Consider the following 7,958-nt stretch of genomic DNA (forward strand, 5'->3'; position numbering starts at 1 on the left):
TCTGGATCGGAGATCTGAGCTAGGAAAGGAAGGAGAATCGGCAGCTAGACCAAATCAAACTCCAAATGAGCTGAAATTTTATAGATACATTCCAAACATCCTGAGGATCATTTCGTATGAAGAGTACAAGAGTTGGTTCGGAGTGGAAGGCCTTCAAAAGATTGGTGCAAAGTTCTGCACTAGAAGACAAAAATTGTAAAACCGGACCTATAAGTATTCCGGCCAATCAATTGTGAATTAATCTCTGAAATTTTACCAGAATGATCTATACCTATGGAGAAAGAAAAGGTCAATTCCTAAGTCTTTGTGGAGATATAATTGAAGGAAAAAGGAGAAGAAAGTGCACAAACGGACAAAAAAATGGGTCAACAGAGGTCAAAGCCGGATTCCGACCATTTCCGGCCAAGTTGGCCGGTCAAGAATATGTGTGGAGGACAAGGAAGAGCTGTTGACTAGGGTGAGAGACTTTAGGTTTAGGTTATTTTAAAATTCAAAATTTGTCTCCCATTTATTGTCTTGTTTCCTAGCATAAGACCCTTCTACCCTTACTTTATCTCTTTCACCAAAATATCTATGGGTTTTCTAAGTCATTTCTATGTGGAGTCAAAGACTAGATCCACATTTTGTGCTTACACCTTTGTCCATTACATCTCACCATTGATTCCTTTTGATCTCCACCCTTGATCTGAATTACCTTGTGTACCTACATGTACATTTGCAAGCATAATTAGCTATAATGGGCCACGCTCATTGAACCGCCAGAAGTACCAACTCCCACCAAAGGAATGTCCTACGGATAGATAGCCAGGCGGGCTACGGCCTGAGCACAGGATCGCCCCCAGATCACCGCCGATGCGTCGCCACGCGCTGCGCCAAGACAGCATCAGAAGCTACTGAAACTGAGAACTGAAGCACATCAGTCCCACATCGAAAACAAAGAGAAGATCAGTCCTCTCCTCACCTATAAAGAGGTCCTCTCCTCTCTCCTCATTTATTAGGCATTCAATACTTATTCGACTATGCTTTCTATGTGTTTTGACTGACTTAGGCATCAGAGAAGTGAAGACCGCCCAGCGCGGTCTTCCTCTGACGCCCTATCTTCCATCTGACAGCTAGAAAAGATCATCAAGTCAACCGAGTAGCGGTCCGCCCACCGAACCCGCATCATACCAAGGTTCGGCTACCGCCGGACTTCAGCTACCGCCAGACTTCAGAACATCAACATTGGCGCCGTCTGTGGGAACCCTTGAACAAAAGGTCATCCCATCACAACTACCATGACTAGCGGTAGAGGGGGAAACGCTGAGGAGCAGGCAGACCAATCCGCCATCCCCCAACCCTCCAACCCAGCGGTAGGTGTTAACCGCGCACTATTCAACACCCCAGCCAACCCCGGCGGTGAGGCAAATCCAAGCAGCAGCCGCCCACCAGGCCAGGACCTCGCCGCCATGTACGAGCTGGCATTGGCAGACCTTCACAAGGCAAACAGAGAACGTGAAGAGGAGCGCAGAGAGAAGGCTGAGGCCCAAAAACAGGTGGCTACGCTGATGTCACGGTTTGATGACCTGAAAAGGACGCTGGAAAGAACCGCCAATCCAGCACAGAGCTAGCATTCACACAGTACCAGGCGTACTCAGCCCAACACTGGCACATTGGCACCGGGACCAGTCATACAGATGCAGGTTCCGCTGGACGCACCTGAACTATTTGGGATGGGACCACCGCCCATCCCCCAGCTAATGTTAGAGCAGGAGGCGGAGTCAGTGCCGCGCACCAACCGCTCGGAAGCTAGGGCAAGGACCGAGGGCAATCCGCCTGCGCCAAGGCGTAGGCAGGCCCAGCGGAGTACCCAGGCCGGATCCGCCGGCGACACAACAGCCCAAATTCTGGAGAGAATGCAACAGTTGGAACAGAGGTTGGTGCGGGCGGAGTCGGGCGCCCCGGCGCCAACTCAAAGTCCACTTTTCACGTCCAGACCAGGGCCCTTCACCGCTGCAATTTTGCAAGCTATCAGACCGGCGCACGCAAAAACTCCAAAGATGTCACACTACAGCGGCACGTCCGACCCCTTCGTCCACATGGACACCTTCAAGAAGGTCACCAACAACAAGGGATTTGACGACCCCACCCTGTGCCACTTGTTCAGCGAAACGTTGGACGGAGAGGCGATGAATTGGTTCTTCGAGTGTCCGCCGGGATCCATCGACTCATTCCATGCACTATCACATACCTTCCTCTCTCGGTTCATCTTATTATCCGCCGGACATCATAACACAAGTCAGCTGTTCAGCGTCAGGCAAGGGGGAGACGAATCACTGAAGGCATTCGTCACAAGGTGGCGAGCGGCAGCATCTCAGTGCCGCGATCTAGACAAATCAATGGCGTTAGCGGCCTTCAAGTAGGGACTCCTCAAGGGGCCATTCCTCTATCACCTCAACTACAACCATCCAAACGCGGCATATGACCATATCATGAGTGAGGCGGTCATTCACGCCCAGGCGGAATTCATCACATATGGAGAAGCCCCACCGCCACCGGCAACGCCAGCAAAGACAACACAACCCACCTCCAGTCAGCAGGAGACCGCTAATAAAGCACCCGCCGCACCGCCAACTGACAAAAAGAGGGAATGGCAACAGGGCCACTACCAGAACAAGCGGCAGAAGGACCAATACCACAACAAGGGCAACCGCCCAACCCAGGAGGATAACCGCAACAGGCAAACAGAGTCTTCTCAGCGGTATGCAGTGTTCACGGTCCTCACGACCTCGTATGAGGAAATATACAATCAGTGCAAGGATCAAATCCCGCCACCACCCCCAGCAAAATACCCAAAGACGGGCAAACCTAGAAACACCGGCAGGTGGTGCAAGTACCATGAGGACAGCGGCCACAATACCAACAGCTGCAACGCACTAAAAACAGCCATTGAGACCTTGTACCGTGAAGGCAAGTTGGAGCAGTTCAAGGTGCACCAACCGCCACCTGTGATCGCCAACGTCGAGACCTTGGGCAGCATTAACGCCATTGACAGCGGTGCTCCAATCACGAGCATGTCTCACAGGGCAAGGAAGCGTTATGCACGCGCTAATCACCCAAAGGAAGTCTGCAATATCCGCTACGAGTGGTCCGCCAAACTCCCAAAGGCGGGTTGGGAACATATTACCTTCTCTGAGGAGGAGAAGTGCGGGGTGCATCTACCCCATGACGACCCCTTCTTGGTCGACGCCATTCTTGGCAGATTCTCAGTGGGGAGAATATTGGTGGATAGCGGGTCCGCTGTCAACGTCATCTTCAGCGGTTGCTACAGCCACCTCAAGCGGAATAACAAGTTACTCCAGGACCATGAGCCACTGCTCAGCTTCTCCGGTGACGTCACGCAACCGCTGGGTTCTGACTACATGCGGTTGACTATTGGCACTAGTCCATGTATGGCGGAGATACATACAGAATTCATAATCGTTGATTGTTTCAGCTCATATAATGCCATCCTCGGACGACCGGCACTCAACAAGCTTAAGTGCATCATCGCTGGATACATGCTTCTCATGAAGTTCCCCACACCTAATGGCACGGGCAGTGTGAGGGGAAGCCAGCAGTTGGCACGAGAATGTTATTCAACGACTATAGCGCGGTCAACACGCCGCCATGAAATCCTAACAGTGGGAAACCAGGCACCGCCACCAAATATCTTTGAAGACCCTAGGGACGAGGAGGAGAAGTACGTAAAGAAGGAACCAGTCAACCCAGAAACGTCGTTGAAAGTTGTCTGCCTCTCGGACGAGCACCCTGAAAGGACAGTCCGCATAGGCTCCCAACTTGACCCAGAGGTAGCGGCAGAACTTACTCAATTCCTACGTGACAATGCTGCTGTCTTTGCTTGGTCATACGCGGACATGCCGGGCATCTCCCCTGAAATCATCACACACAAGTTGACCATCTAACCATCCTTCTATCCCATCAAACAGAAGCGGAGGGCTTTTGATGAGGAAAAATACCGGGCAATTGGAGAGGAGGTTGCAAAACTCCAGGGCATTGGATTCATCCGCCAGGTCGTATATCCCTAGTGGATTTCCAACCTGGTTATGGTCAAGAAGCCCAGCGGCAAGTGGCGGATGTGTGTCGACTTCAAAAATCTCAACAAGGCATGCCCAAAAGATAGTTTCCCGCTACCCCGCATTGATCAACTTTTTGATTCAACCGCCGGACACGAGCTCCTTAGCATGATGGACGCTTTTTCTGGCTATAATCAGATCAAGATGCATCCCGGCGACCAGGAGTGCACCACCTTCACCACCGACAAGGGCCTATACTGCTACAATGTCATGCCTTTCGGTCTGAAGAATGCCGGCGCAACTTATCAACGACTGATGAACGCCATGTTCGCAGAACATCTAGGACAAATAATCGAGGTCTACGTGGACGACATGCTAGTCAAAAGCATAAAGGCCAGCGGACATGTGGCGAACCTCAGGATCATAGTAACCATTCTCATGGCCTATGACATGCGCCTCAACCCAGAAAAGTGTTTCTTCGGCGTCACCGCCAGCAAGTTTCTGGGTTATATCGTCAGCGAATGAGGTATCGAGGCTAACCCGGACAAGGTCCAGGCCATCCTTGACCTAGCTGACCCTGAGTATAACGTACACGTCCAATGCCTCCAGGGCAAGCTAACCGCCCTTTCACGATTCATCTCCAGACTCACTGATCAGTGCGCCCCATTTTTCAAACTCCTCAAAACGACTCACAAGAAGGTCATCAACTGGAACCCAGAATGCCAGGCGGCATTCCAAGGCTTGAAGGATTACCTAGCGGTAGTCCCACTACTCTCTATCCCTGTGCAAGGAGAAACACTGTTCATATACCTAGCGGTGTTAATGTCTAAAAGTTCGGCGGTAGCTGAACCTTTGTTAACGCTGATCCGGAGGGCGGATCGATACTTGTGACGTTCTCAAAGCCTCCGCTACCTGTCAAGTAAAATACAAAGGGCGTCAGAGGGAGACCGCGTTGGGCGGTCTTCAACTCTCCGATGCCTAAGTTAGTCAATGTATTTATGTTGACAAAGTAACAGTAGGTAAGTATTGAATGCGTAATTAATGAGGAGAGAGGAGAGAACCTTTTATAGGTGAGGAAGAGGTTGATCTTCTCTTTGTTTTCGATGTGGGACTGATGTGCTTCAGTCTCCAGCTCTGGGAGCTTCTGATGCTACCTTGGCGCGGCGCGTGGCGGCGCGTTGGCGGTGATCTGGGGGTGATCCGCCGCCGAGGTTGTAGCCCGCCTGGCGGTGTGTTTGCATGTCATTCCTTTGGTTGGAATTAGTACCTTTGGTGGTCGAATGAGCGTGGCCCATTATAGCTAATTATGCTTGCAAATGTACATGTATGTACAAGTCCCCCAATTCCCCAGTCAAGGAGGGCAATCTTGGTTGGGGAGTTGTTCGGCGGTTCGAAGCGTTTTCTTCCGCTAGGCTTGCAAGAGCATAATTAGCGTCAGTGCGTTGTCAACCATGGATTTTACTGAGCAAACGCTTTATACCCTTTCGGGTGGGCCTCTGCTAGGCCCCCCAGGGAGTCCCCCACTCCCCGGCTAAGATAGACCTCCGGATGGTCTGTAAATTGTTTGTTGAGGGGGAGCTGCGCGGAGCAGAGGGTGTTGGGTAGCGAGCCCAATCTTTAGCACCCAAGCGACGGGGGTCAACGTGCCTGATCAGGGCAGTCGTAGACTGTTGACACAAGTCCCCGTGTCCCGTAGGGACCGTCTGACGGTAACGCCGCGTGGCGGTCGTTGTCAGAGTGAGGCGTGGCCTCGGGATCCGCCGCTGGCGGAAGTCCCCCCGCTGATTGGAGCAGGAAGCAGCGTCCAGTAGACGTGCCTGGCGGTATTTTATTGAGCGATACTGCGCTGAACAAAGTACGCGGCCTGCAAGATGATAAGGGGCTCCGCTAGAGGTGTGTAGCGGAAGATGCCCCGCTTGCAAGATGTCAAGGGAGAAGTTCCGCTGGCGGGGTTTCGCTCAGCGGAGACTTCGTCACTTGGAAAATGACAAGGGAGAAGTTCCGCTGGCGGGGTTTCGCTCAGCGGAGACTTCGTCACTTAGAAAATGACAAGGGAGAAGTTCCGCTGGCGGGGTGTCGCTCAGCGGAGACTTCGTCACTTGGAAGATGACAAGGGAGAAGTTCCGCTGGCGGGGTTTCGCTCAGCGGAGACTTCGTCACTTGGAAAATGACAAGGGAGAAGTTCCGCTGGCAGGGTGTCGCTCAGCGGAGACTTCGTCACTTGGAAGATGACAAGGGAGAAGTTCCGCTGGCGGGGTTTCGCTCAGCGGAGACTTCGTCACTTGGAAAATGACAAGGGAGAAGTTCCGCTGGCGGGGTTTCGCTCAGCGGAGACTTCGTCACTTGAAAAATGACAAGGGAGAAGTTCCGCTGGCGGGGTTTCGCTCAGCGGAGAGTTCGCCACTTAGAAGATGACAAGGGAGAAGTTCCGCTGGCGGGGTTTCGCTCAGCGGAGACCTCGTCACTTGGAAGATGATAAGGGAGAAGTTCCGCTGGCGGGGTTTCGCTCAGCGGAGACTTCGTCACTTGGAAGATGACAAGGGAGAAGTTCCGCTGGCGGGGTTTCGCTCAGCGGAGACTTCGGACGGTTGGGGAATCCATCGCAAGTGGTTACTTCCACCAGACGCTTCGTCTGGTGGTGGTTAACACGTGTCCAACCCGTAGAGGGTTAGCGTGCGGAGGTTTGTCTCCTAAGCCTAGCCGTCTTCTCGCCATTAATGAAATAATCATGGATTCCGTAACCGAGGCGACGCCTCGGTTAATCCGGAGAATAAGTGGAAGATCGCGACACGTGTACGGCCGGTGCGTGATGTCGTTTTTAGCGGACGGCTGAGAACGCGCTGATGTTGACATAAAAGGGGGGGAAACTCAGCGAGATTTGACACTTTGGCAATAGCTTCAAACGCAGTCGTCGTCTTCCTGCCTTGCTCGTGTGATACCGAAGGGAGAGGCTGCCAGAGTTTGGAGGTATCGTTTCCGGAAAAACGAAGATTTTCCCCCCTGAAGGCTCTCGCTCACCACTACTCCGGAGCTTTCGTCACTAAGGTTGGTTTCTTGATTTCTGTCCCTGTTTTATTGAATCTGCTATTTTCTGGGTTTTGGTGTTTGTGGATTTTGGGAGTTTTTCTGTGCTTTTCCGTGTTCTGAGGTGTGAGGTGAGATTTGGGGGGGGTGGTTTATTGTGGTTGGCAGAGAGTTGGTGTCTAGGGATGTGCTAGATGGTCGAATCTGGGTGGAGTGTGCTTGTTCTTGTTTTGGCATTTTCTGGGTAAATTGCCCTTGATGTTCTTGGCTGTGACTGATGTAAGAATAGGCTAGATCTGTGTTTGTGCTAACTGGTGTGGGTTTTAGGGTTTGGGATGGCTAACGTCATAGAGATTTCGAGCAGTGAGGATTCCGGGTCTGACGTGTCATTCAGCGCGGCGGATAGGGCTGTTATTGACTCGTTGCGTCCGTCTGCCCATGCAGGAACCTCACTGCCAGAACCGCTAGAGGTTGAGCCGCTACAGACCATATTCTGGGAAGTAGCCATGGGTCGTGGTCCACGTCCAGAGAGCTCTAGGGCGGGCGAGGCCGCTGCTGCAAAAGCTAGGTGCGACGAGCGTTTGGCGAGCAATAGCGCCGCCAGCGGCTCCGCTGAGGTAGAAGAAACGGCGGGGGAGCACGTTGAGTCAGCGTGGTTCTTCCCGGATGGCACTGCTGTTGATGAGGCAGGAGGGCGGATGAATGCCGCCGCCGTTACCCGAATGAAGAAGGCCTTTCGGCTGCCGGGATCGGTGAAGCTGCGCCCGCCGACGGTAGATGAGAAGGCGTCGATTCTCCCAGAGGGCGCGGCGGCTGTACATGAGGCGATATTCCGCCAAGGAGTGACACTCCCGCTGGTGCCGAATCTCCAAATCCTGG

The sequence above is a fragment of the Rosa rugosa genome, chromosome 4 (assembly GCF_958449725.1).
Source record: "Rosa rugosa chromosome 4, drRosRugo1.1, whole genome shotgun sequence".
Lineage (NCBI taxonomy): Eukaryota > Viridiplantae > Streptophyta > Magnoliopsida > Rosales > Rosaceae > Rosa > Rosa rugosa.